General features: G+C 37.6%; 1 protein-coding gene across 1 annotated transcript in view; it reads right to left on the reverse strand.

Moving 5' to 3' along the window:
• The window catches only part of USH2A (usherin), a 681,041-nt gene that overhangs the window by 461,801 nt on the left and 197,304 nt on the right, over positions 1-21,936 (reverse strand). The gene's annotated exons all lie outside the window — the stretch shown is intronic.

Consider the following 21,936-nt stretch of genomic DNA (forward strand, 5'->3'; position numbering starts at 1 on the left):
TTTCCCCTATTCATTTTACTTACAGCATTTTACTCAGAATAAGAAATTATATGTTTACAGAATCAGATGGCAATCAGTTTACTACAGCAATCTTTATCAAGCTAAGTTTTCAAACGTGCACAAATTTTGCTAATACGGTTGACTTATACCAATTAAAGATAACATATTTGGGATTTGAGAAAGGAAAAATGCATGCTTTAATATAAAGGGGAGTCAAAGCCTCTGATAAAGCATTTCTGAAACCTTTACAGGTTCATTCTAGTTTTCTTTAAGTAATTTCCCCAAAGAATTTTTCGGTGTATGAGATGCAGAGAAAATCTGATTCTATCAGAGTCAGAGTGTTATATGCAGACCATATGTAAAAATTAATCTCATATTGTTACCAGATTGTAAGTGTTTTGAAAGCCCATAGGATATGTTAGTAATCTTTGTATAGAATAATGGCTAGTACCTAGCAGACCTCTTAACACACAGTTGTTCAAGTAAGCTAATCAACATTGTGTTGCTCAAAAATGCAGCAGTCAGTGGGCTAAAACCACAAATAAAGAAATACACCATTTTGGCTCAGCATGTTCAAAAGCTTGCAAAAGCAAAACAAAAATCTGCTCCCTTTGTCTTCGGTGAAAGATCCTCTACTGTTAACATAGTCAGTGTCTCTATTGAGTCAACTGTAACCTTTTCTCCTGGGTGATGAGCTTCAATTACTTTTATCTTGCACTTCCCCGAGGCCACAGGGAGGAAGATCTTGCCACACTGGTTTTTTCTGCTTTTTATTTTTCCCAGCACTTTCCAGAATACCAACTCCTTTCTTTTGGCTCATCTTGCTTTTTATTGACCTTTTTTTATTGACTTCTACCTGATCACTTGATGCACTTCTAATTTTTATTCGACTCTGTTCTAGCAATAACATGCAGATGTTCTATAATTTTATTTTCTCCCTGCTTGTGACTCAGGGCAGAACTTCTACCCTTCTCTGGTGAAGGGAGTGGGCATGGCGTCCGGGTGGTCATCTGCCCAGAAAGATTTCAGGAAGAAAATGCAAGGCTGGGATGGCAAAAGGATAAATAAAACAGGCCGGAAACCAAAACAGCTAATGGATTTTTCTGGTTCAAAGGCAGCATAAAAAACTTTAAAAAATTATCTATGGCTTTCCTCTTGCTGAACCAAGCCTCCATATCCCATGGCTACCTTAACACAAAGTATGGCCAGTTCATGGGCGGTGCCAACTACTTTTGCCCCCACCTTATTATTCACCTATGTTTTTCCAATTCTGATGAACTTGCCTCCTTTTTCCTTCTTCACTTCAGTATCTCCTTTAATTACCAACTGCTGAGGAAGATCAGCCAAGGTCAGGAAGTAAGTGCGGGATTCCATCTCCCACGTTCTGTCCATTTTTGCTTAGATCGGACTCTCAACTGGCCTGAAATTGCTCCCAGGGGCTTACATTTGCCCATGTCACCACTTTGAAACAAAATTCATCCCATGCCCTAGGCACAGGCTGTTAAAAAATCTTGAAGTTATAATGGACCCTTGAGTCACAGCTGACTCTAGGTGTTGAATTTTCCCCCCTTACAGAGAAAAAGAAAAAGATAAACACTCATTTTCTTTCCCTCTAGTTCTAGGACTATGTGCCCGTGTACTGCGATGAACTTACAGACTGACTCCTCAATCTGCTTGATGATAACACATTAAAACAGTCAGTGTTTTATCACCTGGAAAATAGACAAAGCGAGATCCTAACTTAGAACAGATCATAGTGTTGATGTTTATTTGGGCTTCCTAAAATGTACTTCTAAATAGATTCAATTCAGTGAGTTCAAAACCTATCAGCCAGATTTTTGATAATATGATCCTGCTGTTCAGTACTTTTCCCGAGTCCTAATTTACATGAGCATTGATCTGATCTCATGCTTTACCTAAAAAAAGCTCTGCAGAGTCACACGCCATCCCTTTACTCTTCCCAGTCTAGGGGAACACGCACGCAAAATTCATTAGAAGGTAATTAACTAACATTATATGAAAAATTCAAGATGAATTCCCTGCAAATAAGAGCTGCTCTAAGTGTATTTAAAATAAAACAGAAAGGTTATTCTAATCCTTATCCAATGTGATCAAAAGCAATTAGAATTTCTTTTTTTCGTTGTTGTTGTTGGACAATTTGAGTTTCTTAACTTGTGGTTCAGAAATAATAATTTGATAATAGGCGTTAGGAAAATAAGATTTTCATTTTGCTGAGTAGAAAAATAATTAACATGAATTTCTGTTCGCCTGCTGAGGCTCATTAGAATACAGGTTTCTGCGAAGGCAGGGGTTTCGTTGATTTTGTTCCTTAGTGACATGCCTAGTGCCTGGAACATAGTAGATGTTCAGTGAGCATTTTGAATGAAGTTGAGGGATTTATCTGAAATACTTAGAGTACTGTAGGTCCTCAACTTCTTAAAGTCACAGATTATACCTTGTTTGCTGAGGCATCTTTATAGTTTAACACAATGCTTGGTACTTTGTTGCAGTTCAACAAATATTCGTTTAAAAAAAAGAAAGAAAGAAAGAAAGAAAAACTTTCCCGTTTGGCTGGGTGTATGAATCTAGCTGTAATAAGGCCTGGTCGTTCCATACCCTCTCTCCCACAGAGCTGCCCACCGATCTCGTGTTTGGAGTCCTGAAATCATCCCCAGAAGGCCTCTGAGTGAGTGTGCCTATAGTCCTGGTGAGGACCGGAAAGGCCCAGAAACATGTGGCTGCCATTGACATACAAGCAAAGTGACATCTGTCAGATTGGCCTACTGTCCAGATCAGGGGCCCGAAGGGATGGGCCACAAGACAGGTACCTTTTAGCTTAAGAGAGGCAGGCGACTGCGCCACGGGGAGCTGGGGGAGCAGCAGGCCTTGGGAAACAGTCTCCAGAACAGACCCATGCAGCCCTGGGTGGACTTGATGTCTGCAGGCTCCCGAGAGACGGGGAAGGGGGAGCGGGGGGGCTGAGCTGGGCTACAAGGATGCTGAAGGCACTAGGCCTGCTCCAGTGTGGTCCTGGGGTTGGCTCGGCTTCTACAGCAGAGCTTTCATCAGTAACAACATATGTCTTTCCTCCACAGATGAAATAGAATTGCTCCCTTGGGAGATTTACTTCTTTGCATTTTAAGCTCTGTGACTAACTTAAAAAAAAAAAAAAAAATGGGGGCGGGGGCAGAGAGCCCATTGACTCAAATTACAGTTTTCATTCTCCATCAACCTTCATAAGATGGCAAATAGATTCTGTTACTTGATGTGCTGAAAAAAGTAAGACATGGAGTATATTATGCAACTTCCTGCAACTCTAATTAAGATTCTTACCATTTTGAACCTGCAATATACACACGTTAATCTCAGAAGAAAACAAAAATTAGAGCCTCTTTCAACATTATACGCAGGGGGCCATTAAGCTTTTCTGTATCCTCCTAGTAAGCATCCCTGTTGCGGCCTTCCTACAGGAATGCCGCTGGGGGGTACTCTGGGCTCTGTGGGGGACCATGGCACCCTACCGAGCATGGCAGGAGTTTATAGAGGCTGAAATTTTCCTTAAATCTCCTCCATTCCCTCATCAGACTCAGCACACATACTAAGAACCTTTCAATACAGACTGCCTCTTGCATTATTTCTCTGCACAATTCGTGTGTGTGGTTCAAGGAGCCCCAAAAGTTTTCCCAGGTATTATGAGGCTCTTGGCAGCCAATCAAGTGGCCTTTCCTTGGTAACATATTGGTGTCAGCCTCCTCCCTCTGTTGGGAAAACAATTCTCCTTATACAAAGTATTGTAACAGTCTGCAAGACTGTCTCCTACACAGGATTTTGAGTTCCTTGCATTTTTGAGATCCGAGAATGTCACATATTCTGACACATAAAAACATACTTTCCCACCCCCACTCAAAGTTGATGCTATGTTACAGTGCATAGTTTATTTCTTTGAACAGATCAAGGTGGTTTGACATCTATTTTCTCATTTGGGCCTCATTGTCAGTCTGGAAAAAAAAAATAAGATACTACGGTTTTCATTCTACAGATGAGGAATATGAAATTCATAAAAGGTGAAATTGAAATATTTCCACCACCCACTAATGGTAAAGGCAGAATCTTACCATATTACACTACCTCTAGAGACTATTTTTGGTTTGGCAATGCTTTCTCAAAACTGAATGCCAAAATGTTGAACTTGTTCTATAGCTGTAAACAGCAGGAGATAAATATAATAGATACATTAAAATGGATATACAATCAATTATATTTCTTGTCCCTTTACATAAGCAAAACTGCTAGTTGGTCTCTATTTTGTGCATCAACCAATTCTTATCCCAGCTAACTAATATGAAAAAAGGAAACTCCTGGGGCATATTTACTTTAAAAGCCAAAAAAAAAAAAAAAAAAGAGAGAGAGAGAGAGAGAAAACCCACAAAACCCCACCTGATTCAAAAATAATTTCCCACAATGATAATCATATTACAAATGAAAAGATAACAAGATTCCACGGAAAACAGATAGAAAATCTGAAGAACTAGCTTCTACTCTTGCTTGTCTGTTCCCAGACCACTTACCAGTTTTGTCTAATTGGGGTAGAGGTGAAGAGAAGTAACCTTTGCTGGCTCCCTGGCTCCCTACTCAACAGGGAGTCTAGTCTGCTTCTCCCCCTCCTACCCACTCATGCTGTCTCTCACTACCACTGTCTCTCTCAAATAAATATATATATATAAAAAAAATGGAACTCCATTTCCTTAGCTGGAAAACCCGTTGATACTCCCCGTATTTCACAAGGTTGTTGAGAAATCAGTAAAACCACATAGGAGTAAGTATTTGAAATATGCTAACACTTGATGCAAATGTAAACTCTTTTAATTATTTAACCCCCTGGATTCCGATCTCATTTGTTTTCAGGCTTAAGATTCGTCAGCCAATTTTAACTCTACCGCTTAATGACACTCGGTATCACACAATTTTAAATATTTAAATTTTACCTAATTTAATCTCATATTTAACCTGAATTTTCCCCCACGTGTTTTAAACCCATTACTTCTTGAAGTGTCTGTGTTGACTAATGAGAAAAATTGGTCCCTCTCCTCTCCATAACACCTCTTTATGCATCTGTAAACAGTTATCATGTGTCCCCTCTGCCTTCTCTCCTTAAGATTGAACATTCTCCGGTCTCTCAGCCTTTTCTTAGAGGTCCCATTTTCAAAGCCTTTCATCATTTTTTGTTGCTCTCTTTTGAAACCTCTGGCAAATTTGTCTGTGGTTTAAAAAGTGTGCCATCCCAAATGGAACACGGTGCTTCTATCTAGCACTAAGGATTGCCAAGTGGAGTCCAATAATCACATTATTTATGTTATCCTTGACAATTCTGCTAATACAACACAAGGCAGCAGTTGCCTTTTTTCTTTCTTCTTCTTCTGCTTTCTTTTTTTCTTTTTTGAACAGCATCACACTATGGGCTTCTTCTAAGATGTTAACAGGCATAAATTAGAGCTCCCAAGGACAAAAATTAGTAATATTAACTTACTAATCCATCCTTTAGTCACATTACCTAGGGCAGCATTTCATAAATATTATGTGTTTACCAAATAGAAAGTAGTTCCATGAAAATTACTTGTACCTACAAATGGTAATTTTTTTTGATTTGATGAAAAATATGATCATTTATGAAAAAGTCTTTACTGAATTTTATTTACATAATCTATCTTTTCATTTACATGGAAGTTTCTGGAAACTCGGCCAGAAAACCAGAAACACAAACCATGAAACTAATGACCAATTAACTTAAAATCAATTACTGTATGTAATGTGATAGATGACCTTATGGAATTTAACTGGACTGTCAAACTTGCTTAATACTTGATTTTGCAGGACCAAATCTAGAGAAAATATGAAAGGATTTGGCAAGGTCAGTGACTACGACCCAGGAAGCCTTGATCTTCTATTGTATCTGCTGAGCAGAAAAAAATCTTACCTGCTGTTCTGACTGTCAAAATACAAGCCCCAACACCCAGTACCTATATCAGGACTTCCTTTTGGGGGAACTAGTAAATGAGAGTAAAAAATGTAATCTCATGCAGATCAGGGATTGGATTTAAAGGGATCTGAGGTACTGATGACACCCTTTTATCCTGTAAGTGTTATGACCATTTTATCTCATCAGATTGACTAAGAATCTGTTGTCACAATGTTACACAGTGAGAAAATATTGAGTGCATCAGTAACAATGTAGCTAATCTTCCTTAGTTATTCAGATGGGTAATAACCCATAGTTTTAACTATAGCCCTTTCAGAGGAGAGGGAAAAAAGATCAAGGAAAGACCAAAAGATTCTCCTAGGATTTTAACCAACCCAGAAAAAATTACGCATTGTTGACTACAGATTTTTAAAAATACTTAAATACTAAGAATATTTAGCAAACATATCTTTAGTATGGCTTTTCATTAAAAATGTACAAAGTCAAACTAACCAAAAAGCATTTCACCAAAGCTTTAAGAATATCATTGGCTAAAATGAATACATATCTTTTGAAAAAAAGCCCCAAGAAATCATAATTGCTCAGTTATCAAGTATGTATTAGAAATTCACTTTATACTAGAAATTTCAGAAAGGGCCTCAAAATTATAAACTGTATTTTAAAAATAGTTTACTCAGGTAGCAAGACAGAAAGTTATAAATATGATACCATCCAACCACCAATTTCAGCTTTTCACTTACTTGACCACTGATCAACCTTTTATATATGGTAACCATTATCGAATTCATCAATCTTTCCTTGACTTCCAGGTAAGTCCTTCATCTACATTGGACCTATCCCTCCTTGGTTGTCTTTTACTATCTATCCCTGAATGCCTTCTAACCCACCAAGGTCTATCCTTGACCTGAAGTCATTGACTGCATTCCCATGGCTTCAACTTCTACTCATACGCTGGTGAATTCCTTTTTAAGTTAAGAATCTCTGGTGGCATATTCAGACTCAAGCTACCTTGAGCATAAGACAGAACTTATTATTCAAAGATAATGTTGTGTTCTAGAACTCAAGTCCATGGACATAGCCCAACCTAGGAAAGGTCTTTGCACAGGGAGTGGGAAAACCTGAAGGGATGTTTTCTTTCTGCTTCTCTCCCTGTCCTCCTGTTTCTGTTTAACTGCTTTAGTTCTCTATTTCCTCCCACCCACAGCAGTACACCTGTCTTTGCTTCTTATTTCATAATATGTAGGTTATATTCAAGAGATAAGATAGACTGGTGGGTTAGCTCTGAAACCCAATTCCAAATCCCTATGAAAACTAGACCAGTTCCATTGGGTCAGGCATTCATACTTGTCCTAATGGTGATCAAGGGCATATGTCACATGTGTCCCTCCTTCGGGGAGGAAAAGACAATGTGAAAAGATGGAGTAGTTGTGCTAGCCTGATAGCTTAAAGCATATCTGAACCAACTGCCAAATCTATGTCTACAGCTCAAACATTTTTTTAAAGGTTAAGTCCTAACGTAGTATTTGAAGATTTTTTTATTATCGCTGATTGCTTAGTTTTGGCTATAACAAACTATTGAGCAGGAAAATAGCAATATACAATAATGGTTAAAAGCAGAACAGCCATGAATTCTATTCCTCATACAGCATGTGAGATCAGGAAACAAGTCTACCAGATTCCAGCTCTTGTCTCATTGTCCAGTAGAGTGTCTGGCGCATAAGACGCTACCAACAACAACAGCGGGAGCAAAGTAAATGGAGAAATTAATCACTTCCGAAAACAGCTAACAGATACTGCTAGCGTCCTTTCCGGAGATGCGATGTTTGAAAATCTTCCATTTCATATATGCAGTTTAGGTAAGTAGTAATCCTAAATGTATTGTCTTACACATGCCCACAAAACAGGGATAATGTTGCATATTAGATACAAGGGGGAAAAAAAGAGAACTCGAGATACTTGCTGAAAGTTTTTAATGAGGCATTAACAGCTCTGTAAATTAAAGTTCTAATTTGCACAGTCCTATGAAGTAAACAAGGAGAGAACAGCATCAGATTTGGCTGCTGCTTGCTGCCTCCCCTCAACACATTTTAAGTGAGTGTCAAATTGATTTTGCAATACTTAATTATATTTCTCTAATTTTTTTGACTACTGAATGTATAAGTATGCAGAAGAAATCAGTTTTCAGCAAACTAGTTTTCTCAGTTAAACTTAATAGCATAGCACATTAACACCAATTATATGAGCTATGAAAAATGCATGACAGAGGCACAACAGTATCAAAGCAAGAACTGGTCAATGGCACCATCAAATGTGTATTTCACATTTTTCTGATTAAATTTCTTCTTGTGATAAAATGCCTGAAAAATGGACAAACCACAGCCCTCTGTGTTCATAAAAATTTCTGTCCTAATGTGAATGAGATCAGAAGAAACCCTTTTCTGTAGAGAAAAAAAGCTATTTTGTTGAAATTGTACAGATTCTTGCTGTCAGCATAGTTTAGTAAAAGTCATTTTCCTACGCTTTAAAGTATATAGTGGATACCAATTTATTTCAGTGAGATTTGCAGTGTTGAGCCTAATCTAAAGTGTATACACCGCTTACATCTTTATCTAGAGGAGTTCAGGACTAGTAAATTAAATAATATAAAAACTGGTTGATTTTTCTCTAAATAAAGTTAAAGCAATTTTCCCACCACAATGCAGATCAATGGTTCTCATTATTGCCAGGATCATCTGGAGTTCATTTCTTTTACCCATTTTATTGAGGTATAAATTACATGCAGTAAACTACATTCATTTAAAGGGTATAGTTCAATAAGCTTTGAAAGGTGCATACCTATAACACCACCACTGTGATTACTACAGAACATTTCCATCGTCCCCTCTTCTCAGCCTCAAGTACTCATTTAACTTTTTGCCACAATAGTTTTTTTTTTTTTTTAAGAACTGCCATTAAGGACTCTGCTGTCTTCTTTACTCAGCCTGTCAACAGAGTGTGACGTGGGCTGTTGTTTCTATCAGCAGTGTATTCCTTTGTACTGTTGAGTAGTATCCCGTTGTATGGACATACCACAGTTTATCTATTCACCTATTGATAAACATTTGTGTTGCTTCCAGTTTGAGGCCAGGGTGAATATAGCTATAAATATTTACGTGCATACCTTTTGTTTCATTTCTTGTACACAAACACCCCCAAGTGGAAGGGCTGGGGTAGGGGTATGCTCAACAGAGTCGATATTGAGATCTCAAAATGCAAATTTCTAGGATCTGTGGTAAGATCCTAGAAATTTATAGTATTTTTTAATGTGAAATTTATGTGGTAAGATTCAGAGTTTGCTTTTTTTTTAACCCCTTATTTAGACTAATTTTTATAAAGATGGTCTTCTAACATTTTATGAGACATTCTGCTGCTAAAACATGCAGATGATTGAATGAAATGGTTACTTTTAATCCATCAATCTATAAAAAGTATACGTACAATCTTAAGTATCATTTTAATTTAGCAAACCCTTAGTGAAAACATACTTGTGTTTTCAATAAGTATTCATCAGCCCTCAGCCTGCACAGTGGTCTTATAATGATGAAAAAATTAAGTTCAAAATCCCAAATCTGGTGTCTAAAAAGTACATGATTGGCCCTTTCTTGTTTCATTTTCATCAGATACCATTCTCTCCCTGCTTTCTGTGTTCTGGCCATATTGTACTGTCCTGATTTTGCTTGTTTGTTCATGTTTGTTCAAACACTGTGTTATCACCCATACCAAGGCACTTACACATGCTACTTTCTCTACCTGGAGTGCTCTACCGGCCTTTCTTGCCTAGCTAACTCCAACTGCACTTTTCATATGATAAAACTCTTCCTTTGGAAGGCTTTCATGAAACCTCCAGAGTGGGTTAAACATTCCTGTTATCTGTTAGGAGTTTACTACATCTTACTTTTGGACTTTTCATACTTGAAATATTTCTTTCTTTTTTCTTTTCTTTTCTTTTTTTTTTTTTTTTTGGAGACTTTTCAAATTGAAGTGTAACAAAACAATAAAGTGGACACATTATTGGGGCATATTTTGATGGATGTTTATAGAGTAAACACACATATAAACACCTCTCAGAACAATATATAGAATAATTCTACAACCTCAGGAACATCTTTTTCTTTTCTTTTTAGTTATTACCCCTTCCTATCCTCCAATCAGCACTGATTCTTTTTTTCTATTTTTGAAACTTACATAAAAGGAATACTAGTTTCTTTGTTTCCAGCTTCTTTCACTCAGTGGTAGGTCATAAGATTTATCTATGTTATTGTGTGAAGCAATAGTTGGTTCATTTTTATTTGGTCCTATTTCTTGGTATGCCTGGTAATTTTGGATTGGATATAAGATATCATGCATAAAAAATTATAGACTTTGGTTATGTTATCTTCTTTTAGTAAATACTGAAATATTTTTGGAAAGCAGACAACTTTTATCCTAACAGAAGTGGAGGTGGTTTGAGGCTTTACTTCAGGCTTTGAAGAGACTCATGTGTTTCTGGTCTACTCTTACTGACAGGATTTCAACACAAAGCCTGGTGTGTTTACCAGACCCATCTTCCTTGGTAGGCCCCGAACTCTACTTTCTAGTCTCTCCAGCCATGCCTTCATTTTCCTATGATTATGCAATGTGGGAACTAGCAAATCAAAGAGAAGGAAAAAGCAAAGATAAATCACCTTAATGGTTTTCCTTATTTCTGGGGCCTTCATCTCCCATATCCTTGCAGTCCTGGTTACTCAATAGTGTCTTTAAACAGCCATATTTTTAAGAAATTTATCCAGTTCTTTTCTTTTCTTTTTTCTCTCAGCATGAGGATTTTTTAATATCCTTCGCAGCTGGAAACAGCTCTGTCTCTCACAGCTGCAGACAGAGATCACTTATAATTATCAAATTACAGGCTTGAAGCATGATTTTGCTGCAAGACTTTAAGCTCCCTAAGGTTAGGGACTCTACCAGTTTTGCTCAGTACTCCTTTTAAAACACCAATCATAGTATCTGGCAAAATGGTTGAAATTGAGAAAAATCTGCATATGGACTAATAAAATGATTGAGTTCTTTCATCTAAAAGTAGATATAGAAAGCAGAGCCAAAATCTTCAAAAGTAGTTCTTACAAAATTACAGGGGGAACCTAGTGAAATATATTGGTTTCTTAATGTTTTATTTTATTTTTGTGTGTGTGTAGCAATTTTATTTTTTAACTTTTATTTTCTTATATTAGTCACCATACAATGCATCATTAGTTTTTGATGTAGTGTCCCATGACTCATTATTTGTGTATAACATCCAGTGCTCATTTCTTCATATTTTCAAAAGGATATAATTGGTGCCATTATTACTCAGGGGCACATATAGTAGGGATTAGGAAAAGTCTCACTTTGAAAATTATTGATAATCTTGAAGAAAGAAATCTTGATATATATTTCATTTTTCAAATGAAAAAATGGAAGAAAAAAAGTAAGTGGCAGATTGAGGCGTGAATGGTAGGGAGGAAATGGACATGCACAGCATCTTAGTTTTTAAGAAGATTGGATTATGAAGAAAAGAGAGAAACAGAGTTAGATTTACAGGAGAGCTAGATGTTAAAATGTAAAGGTAGCCACCAGGCACACAGAAATAAGATGCAGAGCATCTGAGTCTTTGGAGAAAGGAGAAAGGCAGCTAAAAACACAAAGTTCAAAAGTTCCCAAATTGAATAAAATGAAGCGATATACGGTAGAGAGAAGTTATAAAGGAGTAGCATCAAGATTTATGTGGTTTAGGCACATAAAATATAAGTATGAATGGAAAGGCACATGATGTGAAAATCCTAAATGAGAAATGTCAGCCACAAATGCACGTACAACCGTGACCACAAAGATATTGTGTGCTTATCCTTTACGGTGACTCCTGCATGGACACCTTACAGCAACCCATTTTACAGATGAGGACACTGAGCTCCAGGGCTGGGAAGGGACTCATGCCAAGCTGCACACAGCACAGTGGCGCAGCCAGATTTTGAACACGGAGTGTCCAACTACAGAACCCGCTCTTCAAGCTGCTGCATCGCTGCCTTCCTTCTGCACTAGCACGCCAACATCAGTACGTCCACTGCCCTTGAAACAGAATCCAATCAGTGTGATGCTGTTAATCCATCCATAGCATTGATCACTGTTGTTTATAAAGCACTTTCGAGATTAAAAATGCTTTTTACTGTACTCTATATGTTTATTATGACTGTCATCTTAAACCTATTGCAATAAGCCCTGATGATATGTATAGGTAAAAGTGTCAAAATATTCATTAACCTCAAAATTTAATAAGCCTAAGGAGATCCTGTATCTAAGAGATGTGCAACACCTTGTTTCCCACAACGCATTGTGAGAGCTAATAGGGCAGAGAACAATTTCTGATAGAGCACTCTAGCTATAGCAAACGGCGTAGATGTAACTCCACCCTACCTGATAACTAAGGACCATTAATAACAATTCCTTCTTGTCTCAAGCACTATAGAGCTTAAAACATACTTCCTTACACATCTTAGGCCAATAGAGGCTAAACAAATTGAGTTATCCTCCTGGGCTTTCACAGCTTCTAACAAGGTAGATCTTAAAATTATGTAATATATTCCAATGCACAGTGAATCTTACCATTAAGTCATTCTTATAGCGAAGCCATCTTTCTTACAGGTTTTCCTTTTTCTACCTAACTCATTTAGCTAATTCTTTATTCAACAAACATTTATTGAACATCTGGTCCTAGGCTAAGCAAGGACAAATGTTGTAACAGAAGAAAACAGTCATTGTTTGAGTCAGCTTGGGACCTACATAAGTGAACAAGCAATTCTAATAGAGGGTGGTAGGGATTAAAATAGAGAAATTCTCATTTTTTTTTGTTCTAGGATAGAGGAGAGGCCCCGAATGTAAATTTGGCATGGGGACAGTGGAGGGTGTTTGGAGGAACAGCTCAGCTGACATTTTAATGATGGGAAGGAATTGGTCTGGAAAGGAAGAGAAGCCCTTGCAAGTAGGGGAGGGCATTGCAGGCAAAGGCATGGATCTGTTCTAAGACCCGGGCATCTAAGTCAGTGAGGTACATTCATACAGCAGGGAATAAAAGGCAGTCATAGAGCCAGAGAGGAAACCAGGAGTTGTATGGATGGAAGAGGAAACCAAGAAGTGTATGGATGCAAAGATAAGCAGGAAAGAGTTCAAGCAAGACATCTCCATGGGGAACTACTGAAAAGTTGTAAGCAAGAGAAAGGCAAGACAGGTCATTAGTTAGAAGAACAGTCTAGATAAGAGTGAAACTGTTGGTATGGACACCCCCAACACAGACCTGGATTAGGGAGTAGCTATAGGACCAGTGGATGGTTCTAAGAGACGTATCAGGGGAAGAATGTTCAAAGGAGGAACAATTGATGGGTTGTTAGAAAGGGAGAGAGAAGTCATATTCAAGAAACTTCCCAGGTTTCTATCTCAGACAATTAATAATATTCACTTTGGTATACACCGTGGTAAGCACAGAAGAGGGAACAGATTTCAGGGGAGAAGAATGAAGAAGGCAGAAGCCAAGAAAGGGGCAGCTGATTCTCTCTTTTTTTTTTTTTAAAGATTTTATTTATTTATTTGACAGAGAGAGATCATAAGTAGGCAGAGAGGCAGACAGAGAGAGGGGGGAAAAAGGCTTCCCACTGAGCACAGAGCCCAATGTGGGGCTTGATCCCAGGACCCCGAGATTATGACCTGAGCGGAAGGCAGAAGCTTAACCCACTGAGCCACCCAGGCGCCCCAAGGGGGCATCTGATTCTTTTCCAATTTTCTGCCTGTATGGGAGAGAAGATCTTTATATCATTCATTCCCACAAACTTCCCACGAATCCCTATCTTTCCTTTACAAAATTCTCCCAGGACTCCCTTTGTGAGGATGACATGGCCACCACTGCCAGAGACTTACACGACCTGAATGTCTATGAAGGGGGTTGTTCCCCTCTTTCCTCCTTATGCCTCTTTTTTTGCACTTAAAGTCAAAGAACTTTCAAACTGAGGCTGCTCTTCAGTCAAGAAAATGTACGTAACTGAGTTCCCTTCTTTTTTTTTTTTTCTTAAGATTTACTTAAGAGAAAGACAGTGCACACATGTGTGAACACAGTGGGGGAGGGGCAGAGGGAGAGGGAGAGAGTATCTCAAGCAGACTCCCTGCTGAACCATGAGACCAACCCAGAACTTGAACCCATGACCCTGAGATCATGACCTGAGCCAAAATCAAGAGCCAGATGCTTCACTGACTGAGCCACCCAGGTGTCCCCTGGGTTTTCCTTCTTGAATCTCCAAACATCTGAGGGCTATGTTTACGAGCTTTCTTCAATGTGCAGAACTTAAACGTGGTCTACATAACTGCACTTGATTGCTCCAGTCACATGGAACTCCTGGTGCACGATTTCACAAGACATTTCTTCAGAATACTAGAACATAGTTTTTAAAAGATAGGGTATTTTGGCATTGGTATTATTTGAAATCTAATCTGAGTAGAAATTAATCTATACTCTTCTGTAGGTGTTATACTTCTCCCAACACATATAACATAACGGTAAATACATATCCTTAAATATCTTTCATTTTTTTCCAAAAAAATATATACAAAATAATTCATTTTATTCAATTGTTTCATAGGGGCTAGTTTCTCTGTCAATGTTGACCATTATGATTCTTTTTCTGCTCAATGTTCCTCTTTCTACCAATTTAAGTAAGGATGAAAAGGAAACTAAAATTAATCTTTATTATATTGATGCTGAATGTCATTAAGAGATGAAGATTTTTTTTCTTTAACAAAGAAGCTTAAGGAAGATTTTTAAATGGCTAACATATTCTAAGAGAAAGACATTGGACAATTTAAGTAGGTAAATGTGAGACCACATAGAAAACCTGGGAACATAGTGGACATGGGGGGTTTGAGAATGTGGGAACAAATGTGCACTGTGTATAGCAGATGACCATACATTTTGGTGTGAGTGTAGCAGAGAAGGAAAACAGACCCCTTAAAGTTAATTCAAAGGGTTATTGACTAATAGAAAGTTTGCACCAAATATAAGTATTATTCTATCCTGTTGGCATGGTCAATGCTGACTTGGTTTGCTGAATACAAAAATCCCTCCTGGGAAAACCTAGATGCTGTTTCAAGATATTTTCATTTATCAAGCATTGCTGTCTATTTTGTTGTGTTAGTTCTCTCCTGTTTCTTTTTTCTGAGCTACCCTGTACTTACTTTTAGGTTTTTTTTTTGTTTGTTTGTTTGTTTTGTTTTGTTAAGATTTATTTATTTGAGAAAGAGACAGAAAACATGAGGAGGGAGAGGGACAGAAGACAGAAGCAGACTCCCTGCTGAGCAGGGAGTCCAAAGTGGGGTTCGATCCCTGGACTCCTGGATCATGACCTAAGTGGAAGGCAGACACCTAACTGACTGAGCCACTCAGGCACCCTGATCTTTAGGGTTCTTGGCATTAGATCAGAAGAAAGAAAAATGTATTGTTAATGATGAAATGATATATTGATTTAAGAAACGAAGACTGGACCCTTAACCAAAAATAGGCAAACCACTAGCATGATATCTTTTTTTGTAAATAAAGTGTTTTTACCCAAAAGACTAGGCTACTCTTACTTGTTTCTTTATCACCTATGGCTGTTTTCACATCACCACGCCGAGCTCAGACACTGGGACAGAGACCTCACGGATTGCAAAGCAGACAGTATTTAATGTCTGGACATTTTAAAGGAGAACTTGGTAATCTCCTGCTCTAGATTGATACTGTAAAAGTTAAAAGACAGGGCAGGGAGAGGGTTCTTCATGCAAAGAGAAACTTAGCAATTTCATTCAATTTCACCACCTGAGCAAGAGCAAACTGGTGAAAGAAAGGTCATGTGCTGAAATGATTCTTTTGTGAAATCTGAGCTAAAACTCAAAAGTGAAACTGAAATGACTCCCACACCCACCCCACCATTAACATTTCAAACATAAGGCAACCTGATAGAATTGGGCTTCAAAATGTATCACTCTGAAAAAATACAAGGGTTAAGACACATGCAGTCTTCCTAAACTGGCCTTGATGATGAGTTTGGTGAATGAGGAGAAACACAGTCCTTTCCCCTCCAATGATAAGATCTTTACACATCTCCATGAAAGGCAGTAAAAACAAAACAATTTTAACCCTTACTTTTTTTTTTTTTTTAAAGATTTTATTTATTTATTTGACAGAGAGAGATCACAAGTAGGCAGAGAGGCAGGCAGAGAGAGAGAGGGAAGCAGGCTCCATGCTGAGCAGAGAGCCTGATGCGGGACTCGATCCCAGGACCCCAAGATCATGACCTGAGCCAAAGGCAGCGGCCTAATCCACTGAGCCACCCAGGCACCCAACCCTTACTTCTTAATATCCCTTGTCACCATGGGTTAGTCTGACTTCTGTGGTTCTCAGAAGGTAAGCATTTGGATCCTGACCCTACCAGTCCACACAGACACAACCAACCAGTTATTCACACTCTCCTCTGATTCTGTCACAACCAGAGACACACAAGGAGCCTCTATCTTCCCCAAGAGCCACTTCTCTACTTTGTTCCCAAGTTCCAATTTTACTCTTGTCTTTATTTTTCCATATCATGACTGCCTGTTCATCAAATAGCTGGGCCATATAGTGAAGGCATGTATTTGTTTTTCAGTAACTATGAAAAAGGTCAAAATCAGGTAAAATAAAACTTGTGATTTAAATATGACTTGTAATTACTTAGCATTTTATTTATTTTGTTGTCATTGTTGTTGCTTTTTTTTTTTTTTTTAATTTAAGCATTTTCTGGCAAAAGTATTTGCTCCCAGTCAGATGACAATAAATACTGGGTACCATGGGTGTTGAAAGTCAGAATTAATATGCTTTTACTAATTAGTCTATCTGAAGTTTCCCTATACCTGCTTATAATCAGCTTTCCTTTAATGAAGTGTTTAAATGTCCCAGCTCACTAGAAATAATAAATAATAATAAAGCATATATATCATAGAGTAAAAATACATATAAAATACGTATGCTTTTAAGGAATATTGATTCAGGGACTTGCATTTCTCTTTCTACAGGTCAGTAATTAATGGCATTTCTGTTTCCTAAAGCATTCGAGTTCAGTCATTTTAGGGAAGGCAAATACTAGGAGACAAAAATGTATGACAATCATTTAGTGTCCTTGAACAGCATTATTATGAAGAAAGTGTACAGAGTTCTCATCTGCAAGATATTCAACATCAGTAATCACATTTCTCGTGAAGACAAATAAAAGGGAATTACATCCAGGTGCACATGTATGCTCATCTCCCCAGTGGTTTGCTACAAAGATCTCCCCAAAGGCAGTTCCTGATTTCTGGGCAGGGTCACCAGTAAAGGCAGTTTAAAAGGCTGGTGTGATTGGCATCTAGATACTACAATAGTCAAATCTTCCCCCAAATGATCATGGACCTGTTTTCACTAATAGGAAGAAGAAGTGACAAGGAGAGAGAGGGTCACCTTTGGAATGCCAATCTGAGCAGTGGTTTGCTGTTTTTGCCAGGTTCCTTTTGGATTAGTAGCATTACATGAGAAAGACTAAATTCTTTGTGTAAATCAAGTAGCTTTACTCTGCATTCCTGAAAAAAAAGAGCATTTTTTTTTTCCCCCTGTAAAGACGCAATGATCACCCTGTCCAGCTGCAGTCGGGAACGTTCCATTTGCTACTCCTGTTCTGGAAGGAGAAAGTACTATTAACCCCATGTGACTAGAAGAATATTTTATAATGAGTGTTTACATGATTTTCTAGTTATAATATTATGAACTTCTATTGAATTTGCTGCTTCTTTGTATGCTCTGACATAACCCAAGAATTGAATATCCATTTCTATATTGAGTATTCCTCTCCATGTCATTTAAATTATCTCTATAAATTAATACATCCCCTCAGACTAAAAGAGAAAAATAACTTTATGTTAATCTTAAATTGTAAACATATTATATGAAAAAAAATAACTGAACAATTTACGTGAAAATTGAGTTGTTTTTAAAATCACAGCAATAGCTTCTATTTTGAATTTTTGAAGCTATGTATATATGCTATATTCATTGATTTGGAATTTTAGATGTTAGAGGCATTGATCATCTAGCACAATCCTCAATTTAATAGACGGACATGATTAGACCCACAGAAAAATTGTTTATCCAACGTTTCAAAACTAGGTAGATTAATTTAACTATTTTAATAACAAAGTTAAATAACACATCTTACTATAGAAGCTGCATATTACTCATACCCTAAACAGAACATTTAGGCACACACACCTGACAGTATGTGTAACAACAGATGAATTAAGATAACATGGGTTTTATAAATTTCAGACAAGCTCCTGTTCCATAGTAAACACTTAACAAACATTTGTTATATGACTAAGAGTTAATAGCTAGAGTTTAATGACCTCTAAGCAATCTATGTGACAGATACTCCACAGGGTTCCCTAGGGGGGGCTATTGCCTTTCATCCTCACCTACTTCTAGATATGAGTACTGTAAGCAGTTTTATTACGCCACTTTTAAAAGAAAAGGAAACAAAGCCACAAAAATGATTAAGTGGTTTGTTTAATTACATTTAGCTAATAAACAATGGGACCTAGATCTGAAACTTATTAGTTTGCTGCTAAAGCACTCAGTCTTAACCATAGAGAAGTGGGGAAGTTAATATCCGACCTTAAATTTATACTATGATGTAAATGACTGATAATATACCCTTCCTGAAGATTAGATCTTTGAAAGAACACTGTGTCCAAAGGCAAAAGAGACCAAAGAGAGATCCTAACAAAGCTGTATCTGGTTAATTTTTCTACTCAGAGTTAAATTTTGATTAGAGTCCATTTACAATATAAAGTTAAGTAATTTATGATATTAGGCAACATATTAAAGCATATACTCATATTTTAAAATTGTTTTCATTAAATCATATGAGATAAAAACATTTAAAGCAAATATAGAAGAGGAGTAAGTTATATAGGAGATTCCTATCTTGAACTTAATACTGAGATCATTTATATTGAAACTTTCAATACATTGTTCATGACTGTGGAACATGCTATGAATGTATTTATTAGTCTTTTCATCAATGGGTGAAATCTGATTAATTTATATATATATAGCATATGTATAATAATACACAATATTGTATATTTTGTCTTTGAATATTACTAGATATCCCCATTCATATTTTGGGGGTCCTTCTAGTTAGAGTTTGATATTTTAAAATGAAAAATTCAAAATAAAAGCAGATCTTAACTCTTATAATTATTCACTTATTAAATATAATTAATCATTTTAGAGATTTCTAAAATTTGCTCATTAAGTTTGCCTCAGAACATAAAAAACTGCATGAAATATCAAGAAATGTGAGTTGATAATACCATTTGACACATAGTACTTCAGCCCATTTAAAATAATTTCATTTAGACATTAAACATCAAGCTTCTAGGAACATTTGGGAATAAATCGCTGTAGAAAAAAAAAGGGATCCCTAGATAGTTTTGGGGATGCAAGTGAACATGTAAGGCCAACCCTATTTACTACCTATACCTGAAAAGCCATCAACTGAAAAATCTAAAGAAGTTTCATGGTGTTGGATAAGGAACAGTTGAATGATAATTGTATCACCTCCCAACCTCATTGATTACTTTTAGATCTTATTCTACAACTTCCCAAGGACTGTCCACCTATGTGCCTTCCCCATCTGTGGCAAAGCACCAACATTTGAATTGGAAGCTTCCCATTCACATTTCAACCGTGAACTTAGCTATGGGACCTGAGTCTCACTTCCTCTGTCCTCAGACAGTAAAAATTCCTACCTACAAGCCTGTGGAAGGTTGGAATGAGAAATTATTTAAGTAAAACAAGGAGTAGATGCTAATTATACATGTACCTCTCCGCTTAGGATCGATGCAAGTTTCAAGAAAGCTATGGCACTGGGTCTGTAAAGTTGTCCTAGCTTAGGAATTGGGTGAACTTCATTTAACCATGGCTCAGCCCAGGGCAATTATTCAACCAACCTGGCCAGTTGCACCAAAGGGTCAAACCAATGATTTGATGCAGACCCAGTTTAAAAGTTAAAGAGAACCTTCAAAGTAAGGCAAAGCCGCTAATAAAAAGGAGCTAGTAATGCCCCAGAACGTGCCTGAATGCAGAAGAACTTCTTATTCTCTGGGAATCACCAAACCTCCAGGGAGCAGTTCAAGCCAAAAGTGTGATCTCCCTGCCTTGTCCTTCAAACGACGCGTACTCCAAACACATTTTCTGTGCAGCTGGAGGCTTTGTTATAGACAGAAGGATCCTGCTTAGTGAGGCCGGTGTTTATGGCCTAACTTTTTTAAAGAGGAATTTGGAAAATTTCCCAGATGCTACATCTGCCCCTAGCCCTTGTACCTCAGAGTATAAGGCCGGCTAGGGAGAGCGTGCAGACGACTAAATTTATTAACGGTGGACGGGCCACTCTATCTTTCATTGCAACAACAGTAGGTGATCCCATCAGAAATCTGTCTGCTGGCTGGCCAGCAAATCTGAGCGGACACGCTTGTAGCAGAAATATTCCGCTGAATGGAAACAAATGCTGTTTCCTCAAAGAAACACATCGCGAGCCAAACGCTGGACCAGGAAGGCGATTTCTCTTGCCATTTGAGAAAAGGCCTTTTAACTTTGTGTCCGGAGGCTTTTTAACTTTCTTTTCCACATATCTGTTTTCTTTGCTTCTTTTCTCTTTTCTTTGACATTTACAAATATTAAGCACAAGTTGAAGATTGCTCAGTGGCTGAATATCTAATACTCAATGGCCATTTCAAGGTACCAAGCCACTGGCTAAGCTAAGCATTCACTCAGTGTATCTCTGCTAGGACGTCATTCATTACAAGTATCTATCAGCAGCCAACCTCACTTCAAAGCAAACTCTTAACTATTTTAAATTAAAAATAAAGCAATAATATTTGAGCCACGTTTTATGGTTCAAATTCTACTTCATCGTCCTCAACACATGCAACATTTTCAAGACTATTCCAGAATGATTTTCTCTGGGATCAAATGAATATCATTATGCATTTACAGAACCATAGGTATCTTAAACTTTATATATATTTTTGAAAATTGGGAATTGATGTATGTAACTTAAATAGTTACAGCTTTCTGCAGTTTCTAAAAACGCAAAAAGTGTTTTTAGGAACTCTCACTTGGAAAGGTAGCAGGACTTCCAGAATATTGTAGGACCAGCAAGACAAGGAGTTGGATGAAGCAAATGAGGCAGGGTTACAGAGCCCCGCAAGTGAGGGATAAAGCCTGTCTTCATTTAAAATTCTGCCATTTTATTGGGGAATTTTTGGTGTTGATTTTCATTATTAAAAATATCTCACAAAACAAACTGAGGGTTGCTGGGGGGAGGGGGTTTGGGAGAAGGGGGTGGGATTATGGACATTGGGGAGGGTATGTGCTTTGGTGAGTGCTGTGAAGTGTGTAAACCTGGTGATTCACAGACCTGTACCCCTGGGGATAGAGTATTATGCCTCCATCAGAAAGGATGAATACCCAACTTTTGTAGCAACATGGACGGGACTGGAAGAGATTATGCTGAGTGAAATAAGTCAAGCAGAGAGAGTCAATTATCATATGGTTTCACTTATTTGTGGAGCATAACAAATAGCATGGAGGACATGGGGACTTAGAGTGGAGAAGGGAGTTGGGGGAAATTGGAAGGGGAGGTGAACCATGAGAGTCTATGGACTCTGAAAAACAATCTGAGGGTTTTGAAGGGACGGGGGGTGGGAGGTTGGGGTACCAGGTGGTGGGTATTATAGAGGGCACGGATTGCATGGAGCACGGGGTGTGGTGCAAAAATAATGAATACTGTTATGCTGGAAATTAAAAATAAATAAATAAA

Source organism: Mustela erminea, chromosome 17, assembly GCF_009829155.1.
Source record: "Mustela erminea isolate mMusErm1 chromosome 17, mMusErm1.Pri, whole genome shotgun sequence".
NCBI classification, from domain to species: domain Eukaryota; kingdom Metazoa; phylum Chordata; class Mammalia; order Carnivora; family Mustelidae; genus Mustela; species Mustela erminea.